The 11,200-nt window shown below is 34.3% G+C and overlaps 1 pseudogene; it reads right to left on the bottom strand.

Annotated features, from left to right (window-relative positions):
• Positions 1-8,549: 8,549 nt before the first annotated feature.
• LOC111736740 lies at positions 8,550-8,665 on the bottom strand (annotated as a pseudogene).
• Positions 8,666-11,200: the final 2,535 nt, after the last annotated feature.

Genomic DNA, 11,200 nt, shown 5'->3' with positions numbered 1-11,200 from the left:
TCAAAGACACAGCCAGCTCCAGGGGGACATGTCCCTGGGGTCCTCTAATTCCACCTTGTGCTGGGCCTCAGTGTCACATCCCCTGGCAAGGCGGGGCCAGCTGAGCTCCCAATGGAATATTATTCCATCCCCAAAAGGAGCAAAATATTGATACATACTACAACATGGATGAATCTTGAAAATATTATGCAAAATGAAAGAAGGCAGTCACAAAAGATCACATATTATTTGATTCCATGTATATGAAATGTCCAGAATAGGGAAATCTGTAGAGACAGAAGGTAGATTAGTAATTGCCTAGGCATGGGGGATGAGAAGATTGGACAAGGAAGTGATAGCTAAAGAGTATAGAGTTTTAGGGGGGGGGGTGAAAATGCTCTAAAATCATGGTAATAGATCACCACTCTGAATAAAATAATAGCCATTGACTTGTATAGTTTAAATGGGTGAATTGTATGGTATATGAATTATATCTCAATAAGCTGTAATAAACTAATTTGTTTAATCGGGTAAGAATGTGGGAAAAAATGAGAAGTTTTATGGATAAATAAGTTGGGACAATCTCTGTGGAGAGCAATTTTGTAGTACATAGTAAAATGAAGAGTCACATACTTTGACCCAGGAATTCCACGTTCATGTGTGTGATGTGGAGCAGTACTACTCAATCCATGATTAAATAAAGAGCCTGTGCCAGAACGTAAATCAGCACATCACTTCCTTCCTGGAAAAATCTTGCTATGAAATGTCAAGTGGTCTAAAAATGTGCTTTGTTACATAGCGGACCTGTTTTGTCACAGACTTCTTATCTTGCCATGGACTGTCATCATTTTTGGACAGACAGCCAGTTTGCGAACCACACTTTAAGTACCACCAGTCCAGGGAAAGTTGCTTCTGAGCACAAATAAGTATGTGACTAGTTACAACAAGTTATGATGGTGAAAAATTAAAAACTATCCAATAGTCCATCAAGAACGAATGGTTAGATAAATATTGATGCAACAGAATATCACAAAGTCACAGAAAGGAATTTATATACTTAAATGTGGATTGTCCAAAGTGTGTAATTTTGAATATCAAAACAAAGATAAGAATGATATGCTAATTACATTAATTTTAAAAAATTGTGCAAAGCAATGCTCTTTTATTCTCCTGGAAGGAAATGTGTGTATGTAATTATTTTTATGGACTAGAAGATATATACTAAATTCATGACAAGGGCTAACTTTAGGGAAAGTACCTTTGGGAAAGAGAAAATTCACAGTGGCAATAGAGAGCAAAGAGACTTCATTTTTTCCTTTACACTTCATTATGTTTACTTTTTTAAAAAGATTTGAATCAAATATGTCAAAAATGTTAACAACTTTCAATATTGGGTGGTAGGTTCATGGATACTCGATATGTATTATTTGCATTTTTCTGTATTTTTAAATTTCTCAAGAAAAACTACACAATAGAGGGGTTGTACTTTTAGTAAATTATGACTGCTATATTGAGAAACTGGAAGTGTGAAACTCCACCATCTGGTAAAGAAATCTTGACACCAATGGATCGACAGAAACATCAAAGACTGACGTTTAAACCAGATGACAGAGCAGATATACTTGAGGACATTTGGACGACTGTAGTCATTTGGGCAATGAATCCTGGAAACTAAAATCAGATTCCATCACAGAGTCAGAGAGGATCATTTAGATTTTCAGATGGAATTATCAATGATATTGTTTTTATATATGACTTTTCATTAATTTTTCTGCTAGATGAAAATAAAGAGCTTTTTTTAGCCCCCCCCCAAAAAAAATGTTAAAAATGCAAGCTGTTCTTAGTAATCCTATGTCAGATATTCCAGTCTGCTATTACAGGATTAAAGTGTTAAGTGCTACACAGCAACATTTGAAGAATTATAATTTAAACTCCACCTCACAAATAGAAATGAATTGTTACTCTGACTCATCTTTTCATCTTTTGTGCAAAAAAATTCATTAAACGGTACTTGCATGACTGTGAGGTTATTTTCTTCCTGAACTTTTGTGCCAGAGACCTGCTGAGAACTGACTATAGTGAAAATTTCTGAAAGTAATGCTTGCTGTGTTAAGTATTTCCCTAGGTGAATAATGCCCCAATTAATAAGTAATCGTGCAATTGTGCGGTCATTTTTTTTTTCATTAAAAAATCATTGCTACACCTGTGTTCCAATCGTAGACATTGGTTTGTCCAGCAAGTAAATCTACAAATTATAAGTCACAATATTGATGTCTATGAGCTGATAGATATTAGAACTTTCAGATAAAATAACATTTTGAGCTTTATTTATGAATTCAGATCAATCAATTTTTATTTAGTTTTTACTAAATCCTAGATACTTTGCAAGGCACTGAAAATACAAAAATTGAAATTACATTTCTGACTTTTAAGTAGCTGTCAAACAGCAAGGAAGACAGATATGTAAGCACATTTATACTATTGCTCAGTAAGATGCTAAAAGATAATATAATGATGAACAATTTAAGCCCTATGAAGGCAGGACCACATTTTCCTTTTTCACAGCTATATTCTTAGAATTTAGCCTAGTGCCTAAAGCATTGACTACATTGAATAAATGTTTAGTTTATTAAAGAACAAAAGTGCTACAGATAAGAGAGTGCTTATAATAGAAGCCCTTTTTCTTTATTATATGTTATCAAGGACAGTTGGTTAAACAGAGTTTAGTCGAGGTGGGTAGCTAAAAGAATACATACAAATTTAGGCATTTTATTCAAAATAAAACATCAGTTTTTTGTTGTTGTTTTTGTCAATCTGAGAAAAAGCCAAGTCTTTTTAAGTGCCTAAGCCCACAGATTGGAAAACTGAGAACTCCTTCTTGTTTAAACCATGTTTATAATAAATTTTTGATGATTTCCAGTTTCAATGTATTGACTACATAGTAGTGAACCCAAAAAGACTTATGAGGCACCCAAGTTCCCATCCCTCTAGATTTTTTATTATTTTCCCCAAATTCGCACTTATTTTGCCTATTTAGTTTTCACATATTTTTTTGTATGTATTTGAAGACTGATCTTCACTGAGTCTTCTCAAAAGAACATTCAAATTAATTTTCAGAGGAATATGTTTTCTGCCCATGTACATTTTCTTGGTTTGTGTAAGCTTTAATTAAATCGTATGAGTACAACAACACATATCCTGGTCCAAATAGTTTGCAGTGACTCTTGGTGAGCACATGCTAAGATGATAGGACACCCCAGGGAAGGCTGCTCTGGGTGTGCTGTGGGAATTTTACAGAGCAAGGGGCATGTTGGTTAATAAGAAGACTTGGAAAGTGAAGATAGTTAAGAGAAACCATCTAATGTCAGGTGAGTTGATGCCAGACCAAGTTTAAAAAATGACTAACATTTGCTAGGAAGACTAGGAAGAAAACTCTCCCAGGTGAGAGGACAGTTCTCACAAAGATACCAAACTCTTATATAGAAACTTTTATAAGGATAATCTGGCTTATTGGGATGAATCCTTATAAAAGTTCTTTTGAACAAGGAATTGCTTTTTCCGAGAGAGATTATCCAGGATTATCGACCAAGTCTCTACTAAAGTGGTGAACTGAGATAATTAATAAAGTTGCTGTCTTCATGAATTTATTATTGAACATAGCTTTTTCGCAGAATTAATGTTTGACTGATGGGGATAAAAAGGAGGAAGGAAGAAAAGAAAGGGGAAAAAGAAGAGGAAACCATACATAAATTAATTCAAAGCAAAAACTTTCTAAAAGATTAATCCTGACTCACATGGAACTGGCACATTTATCTAGCTGTCTTTTGTTTCATTAAAACTGAAAGAGCAAGTTTAGAAATTATTTTGCTTATTCATATATATATTCATTCCACCCATCCACCCTTGTACACATACATATATATTCAATCCTTTTTTTAAAATATAATTTTATTTTAAAATGTGACTATCAGATCTAATATAAACTCATAATTCCAATATTATTATATTGTAAAAAATACAAATGATCATTATATTCCAATTCCATATCTAAATTTCCATAAAGAAGCTTTCCTAGAAAAATAATATTTCATATGAGGGCTCATAAGATTTACAGAATTATTATTGTCAAATTATTAAAATTATTAATACAAGAGTGAAGATTTTTCCTTAGTTAAAAGTTTTTCTTTAATTGAAAGAATATAATTTTGTATTCCAAAGAAGGAAAATGCATGAGCCAAATGAAAGGTTATTATATAGATTGCTAAATTTTTTAGGTTTTTCCAGCAAATTCTTCTCTTATAATGCTTAAATTCCCCTGTCAGAAAACTTTCTCATGTTTCAAAACACCTAGTTTTTGTAGTGGGTTTTAGCTGGACCATTTTAGACTATACAGAAATATTTACTCAAAAACCATAGAAACAAAAAAATAGAAAACCAGATCATAGAAACAAATCTTCATTAAATGGTCTTTTTTTTTTTTTTTGAGGTCCTTTGTTGTAACTTTAGAAGAACTGTTTTAATGCTTTCTCCAAAATTTTATGGATAAATAAGTATTTCAGTTTAATTTGCATTGAAATAAAACATGTGCATGCTCTTAAAAGTTAAATTTTCAGATGAGGAAAAAGAGAGATCTTTTGTACTGTCTTTTTTTTTTATCCCCGGTTTAAAAATCTTGCAGCCATTTTTTTTTTTTTTTTTTTTAGGAATTTACCTCATATTTTAAAATAATAGTGTCACAATATTATTTTTTAAAATTTTAGATATCTATGGATTCTTATAATAGATGCGAATTTAGTTCTCTACCACCTCTCTCTCCATTTTCCCAAAATACCTAAATCATGATTCTTAAGTAAATGTTCATGGTTTCTATCACTATGACTTATAATTATTATTGACTTATAATTCTTTGCTTGCACATATTTTTTGTTTTCTGCTTAATAAATGCCTTATTTTATTTTATTTTATTTTTTATCTGCCAAGTTGGCTCTGTCTTTACTGCTAATTTTTCTTTAAATTCTCCATAAGAACAGTAAAATTCCTCTGGCTAAACACCAGTGCTTTTCCTTTAGGGGACATTCATCTTGGAGTCTTCTGTTTTTCTGCTGCAGTATGGAGGAGTTGCATTTAGATCTTTTGACAAGCTCTCATCTGGGGACTTTTCATTACCATGCTGGTGAATTCCTTTGCCTGTCTCCTGTCAAAGACTCTGTTCTTTGGATCCCATGTCTTTTCTCTCAGTGCACTTGCTTGCTTTGGTGGAGCATATTCCCCCTCCCTTTGGAGCTTCCTGAGAAGGGTGCACGAATAAGAAAAATTATGAGACTATGTATGTAGGAAAATAATTTTGTTCTCCTTTACACTTTTTCTCCAGGTTGGCTGAGTACAAGATTCTGCAGTACAAATAATTGCTTCCAGAAGTTTGAATGCATTGCTTCATTGTGTTCTAGCTTACAGTGTTGTGAAGAAGTCTAACACCATTATGATTCTTGATGTTTAGTATGTGGCTGATTTTATTATTTCTTTCTGTTAGCCTTTAGATCTTTTAAAATACATCTAGTGTTCTGAAATTTCTGGTGATATGGCTTAGTAAAGTTTAATTATTTTCATTGTTTTGGGTATTTAATGACCTCTTTCAATCTGCAAACCTCTGTCCTTTAGTTCTGGAATTTCTTTTTAATACCCTCCCCTCTGTTTTTCTCTTTTCCTTCTATAATTCTTAATGGGCAGATATTGTATTATTAGTTAGGAATACATTCAGACTACCCACAAATATGAATATAAAAATTAGGATTTTTCTCACATAACAAGAAATGTAGTTAGAGGCTCAAAGATGACCAGAGTCATACACTGGACTTTTCTTCATTTGCATCAACGTGTTAAGAAAAGATAACTGCTAGCATCATATTTGCTTTCTATGCTGGGAAAGGGAGAAAGGAAATGAGTGAAGGTCCATGCTGGTCAATCCTGTTCCCTTTAATCTGAAAAGTCAAATATTGTATAGAAGGTCCCATATGGTAGACTTCCATAATAGTGCCATATGGCCTCCACTAGCCCAATCACTGGCTAAAGCAATGAGATTGCCATGACTGGTTAAGACTCAATTATAATTCATCTTATGGTGGTTGGATTGAAATTTGTGTACCAGGGTGAGCTTGCTAATGGTGGACTCCATTGTAGTGCAAGGACCCAGCTGTTTCATTTGGGCACTGTCAGCAATTACTATCTGTTTGTCTTTTGTTTGAAGGTTGTAGGTTTCTCCAATATTGAAGGATATGGGCCCATTCTAGGAATCTCGATAGGAAGGTTATGGAGAGAAGAGAAGAGTATGACAGGATGAAGCTGGAAAGATGAGCAAAAGAAAGATCATGCAGGATCCTGTGCTAGGAGATTATGGAAATGCAAAAGTGTGCAGCACATGATCAGAAAGGTTATAATCTAGCTGGAAGAACTGCGATGAATTAAAGAAATCTTGCTAAAATGTACTAAAAAACTAGAGTCCGTGTTCTTAACTGCATTGTTTACTGTCCATTTAACAGTATTCAAAGAAAAGGAAATGTTCTCAGACCTCACAGTCACCAAAATATAGCCACTATTGTCAAAGATCAAGTTCAGGCGATAAGGATTCTTCCTTAATCCATAGCTCTGGGGCAAAATGGTGTGCAAGTTAAGTGGTTAAGCCAATTCCCAGTGCCTAGGTGTTGCTACAAAAACCTGTATGGTTTAATTCCAAGTATTTAATTTTTTGTCACAGCCCCCCCTTTATCCCATCAGAGAACTAGCTCAAACTTTTGAGTGGGTACAGGGACCTTCCATTTCAGGAACAGCAAAGCTGCCATATCAGCCCTGAGATCCTGCCTCCAGACTCCTTTGTTCAAGAGAGAAAAAGAAACTATCTTTTCTTATCATCCACTACTTAATCTAATCTTATGTGATACAACATACAAGCAAAGGACTTCCTTAGCTGATGAATACTAAACATGGTATATATTTGAATATATACAAGCCAATTAATTAAAAATTTCTGAAAATATAAGATTAGAAACAATCAAAATTTACCTCTCATTTGTTTAGTAATACAATTCTAGATTTAAATAAATACGAAAGCTTCGTTTTCACAATACAATCAAATTTATTAAGATCTATTGACTATTAAAGGATTCAAAAATAGATATTTTTAAAAGAAAGAAATAAATTCTCTATATTCCCAAATTTAAGCTTTACCAGGGCAAGAATTTTCAGCCATTTTATTTCGTAATGTCTCCCAAGCATCCTTCATGCAGTGAGAACTCGGTAAATATTTGAACAAATGAATGAGCATATCTAGCAGTGCTGAATTATTTGCCAGGGTCAAGCAGAAGTTTTGTTTTAGTACTATGTTAATATAGATTTGGTTATTATATACCTAAATTTATATAGATGTATGCATAATGAATATATATATATCTATAATATATCCTTATTTTTAGTTAACACTTGATATTTATTTTAAAGATGAAAATAATTGTAAGGTGAAATTCATCATGGAGGTTTTTCTTGATGGAAAAAATAGAACAAACAAAAGCTAAGGAATAAAAATATCTGATTGACTTTGTAGTTTAGAGCCTTGTAGATCCTTACATTCTGGGTAATGTGGCAGAGATGCCCTGAAAGGTTTAATTAGAATCAAGACACGACCAGACCTACACTTTAGTCAGATGAGTCTAATGGCCACGTTGGGGGTGAGTTTAAAGGAGGTCAGAGGGCCAGTGGAAGGCCCACTCTATACAACTTTCTATAAGGACAAAAGAAGGTGTGGGTTTGAGAAATATTTGGAAAGCAATCCACAAGACTTGGTGATTGATTTTAGGATCAGGGCGGAAGATAGGAAGGTGTCAAAATCCTTGGGCGACTGGGTGGCTTTTAGGACCATTCACTGAGACAGGGAATATAGGAAGAGGTTGAGGGTGAAGGTGTCACAACGAGTTAAATGTTAAACATGATGCTCATGGGATATTTAGGGCAGACAGAAAAATGTAAAGTTTGCTCTAGAAGTTTTTATGAACATATATAGGTAAAAGTTGCCCTGTATATACCTACACACAAACACACACATTCTTATCCTAAGGTATATAAAAATAACTATATATGTATATGTATATGTAAAGATACAGTTTATCTTACATATCTGTATACAAGTGAGTCCATGTTTAAATATTGAATTCATACACATGAAATAGAAATAACTGTATATCTGTAGTTTTATCTGTGTGTAGGTATTTCATATATATAGCACATAAATATTGATGCTCTAAATGTTATAATAGATGTCAATTTATTCTATATAGTTAACTCTGAGAAGCCACAGTGCTAAAAACAAAAATGTTATATCATACTATAAAATGCTTAAATTCAATATTCTGCAAAGCTCTTAGATTAAACACAGATATAAAGGATAAGAGAAGTTCATGCAAAAATTGGGAAAGAAAGAGGGGAGAATGGCTTTATTGAAACAATGACTCAATTGGATAACACTAGAATGCTGACCAAGGCTAAAGCTTTATTTATTTATTTTTATTATTTATTATTATTTATGCCTACAGCACCTGGTCTTCCTAGGTAGTCTCCCATCCAAGTACTAACCAGGCCCAATCCTGCTTAGCTTCCAAGATCAGACATTGGGCTTGTTCAGGGTGGCATGGCCATAGACCATGGACTGTGGCTCCACTGGGATGTGGACCCAGGACCTTCTTCAAGTAAAGGAGACGTGCTAACCGCTACACTATGGAACCATGTCCAAGGCTAAAGCTTTAAACCTAAACACCAGGGTGTCACCCAGGACACCAGAATTCTACAATGTCAACCTGGGGTAAAACTGGGAAGCAAGTTTCGGTTGCCACATTGGGTAAATTATTTTAAAAAGCAAATGATTTTCAAAAATATATACTTACTTTGATAAGTATATTTTTTGTGCTGCATATGGGGTCAAAATTACCATTATTCTGAGGGAGAATGGGGATGAAACCTTTTATGAACTTAGAAACTGAGTTGCATTGCTTTAAACCCTGCTCTTTTTTAGTTTTTCTACTTGTCAGCAGCATGAGACAAGGAAGATTATGTTGTATCCCCACCTTGTGGCTCTCATATGTAACATTAGGCTTAAAGAGTTAACGCTCACATTGGACATATATATTTTTTCTTGACTTAACCTAAAATTTGTTATCTAAATCATGTTATCTCAATTATTCACCTTCCACCAGACCCTCTATCTGGCATACACTACAACAAATGCATGCGCTCGCGCACACACACACACACACACACACACACACACACACACACACAGTCTTAATAATTGTTAATGACCTCACTTATCTGTTGCTTTCCTAATTTTAAATGAGCTAAGATTTATATTTTAAATAGATTGCAATTTGGAATATAAAATTCAAAAGCCTACCTTAAGTAACTCTTCTTCTCCACAAATTTTTTTCTTCCATCCCCTCCCACCTGTAAAATATTATTCCCCTCTTTTGAAAGCCTAATATTTAACCAGTCATGTTTTGGGTTTTTGAAATTGTCACTTTCTCAAAAACTCAATCTTTGACTTACATGAAATTTCTGTATGAGTAGCCATACAGTTGAGTTTAATTCTCAACTCACTAGCATTTACCAACTACTATGCAAATAAGGCAGCCCTCCATCCTGTCATCCCTGAGCCTAACTTCATGGACAGGGTAGTGATAGAAACAACATGGAGTTCAAGCAGACAAATCATAACGTCTGTAGAGCCTATCACCCTTGTTGATCAATATACCAAATAAAAATGAATGTAGCATGAACTATGTTTTTTTGTTTTGTTTTGTTTTGTTTTTGCAAGAGACATGGAAGATTTTGAGATGCATATCATTCATGATACCTGAAAATGTGCAGATTATTTTGGTTAGAATTATTCATGGTACCTTCTGAGAGCAGCAAGGGTAGAGATATCTGTAGCTAACATAACCAGCATTTTTAAGTGATACGCCTTGGTTTGTGTGGGAAGTGGAAAGAGTCAGAGGTAAGCAAGGCAATACAATAACCAATACAACTTTGTGTTTAAACAAGAAAAAGGAAATTATTGTTCTTTCATACAGACTACAGATAATAAAGCTTGAAAGGAAATTATTCCTGAATGGCAGCTATGAATCTTTAGGAGAGAGTGACGATACTGAGATTTTCATGTTTATCAAAATGAAGCAAGGATTAAAACGATCAAGAAACACTGATCTAAAGAATGGGGAATGCTCTGCCTACTTTAGACTCTCTGTTTAAAACTTTCGCTAGATTAGATATAGAATAGAAAGTGGGTTGGTGCCTGGTTCAAAGAAAATAACTAGGCTATAAATATGATCCTTTATTGATATTTCCAAATTGCATGAGAAATCATTTAATGTTTATACCTTTTCTCTGTATTATGACATGTTATTACTTTCAGTCTTACAACTCCTCTACAACAATGATTTCATGGCATGGAAATCATTGACTCCTTAAGACCAAAGCTGTTACAAAAGTTATTTTTAAAAATATTTTCCATTTTTTCCCCATAAAGGTATTAAATTTTCGGTATTAACAAATAAAAGCACACATCAATAAAGAGAAAAGTGAAAGTTTTCTATATGTAGAGCGAAGATTAGACATGGCTTGAGGGTAATGGCTGGGTGATGAAAACCATCAGGAGCTTCCCATCTGCCAGGCCCATTTTGAGGCAACTCCAGCAAGAGGCCTGTGTCAAATATTTGGCTTCTGTGGGCATCACTGAGACTTCCACTAGGGGGCAGATAAGCTTAGTTTTGCGACTGAGCCTTCTGCAAATAGGATTGAGGCTTCAAATGATTTTTGCAGAACTGATAGGAAAGCAAAACCACCATCACCACCACCACCACAACAAAAACTCTTCTGCAATTTATTAAAATCTAAAAAAAAAAGGGAAACTAGGCTATGTAGTTTTGCTCAATTCAATTATAAACACTGTCAGCTATACATTTTTATGTACATGCATATGAGCAAAACACCTTAGCGAAAAATAGTGGCAAAGGGTAGCGATCCCAGAATAGGATAAGCGAGGTGAAAGCTGGCCGCAGGGCACTATACCATGCATGAAAGCCTTATGTCTGAAGCCAGTGTGGCTGGAGGACAGAGTCTCAGGGGAGAGCGGCCACAAGAGGTCAGAGAGGTAGGCAAGGTCATGCCTTGCAAGACCGTGTAA

The sequence above is a fragment of the Pteropus vampyrus genome, unplaced genomic scaffold, assembly GCF_000151845.1.
Source record: "Pteropus vampyrus isolate Shadow unplaced genomic scaffold, Pvam_2.0 Scaffold21, whole genome shotgun sequence".
Lineage (NCBI taxonomy): Eukaryota > Metazoa > Chordata > Mammalia > Chiroptera > Pteropodidae > Pteropus > Pteropus vampyrus.
The sequence above is the reverse complement of the archived record's forward strand: the minus strand, read 5'-3'. Positions and strand labels throughout refer to the sequence as shown.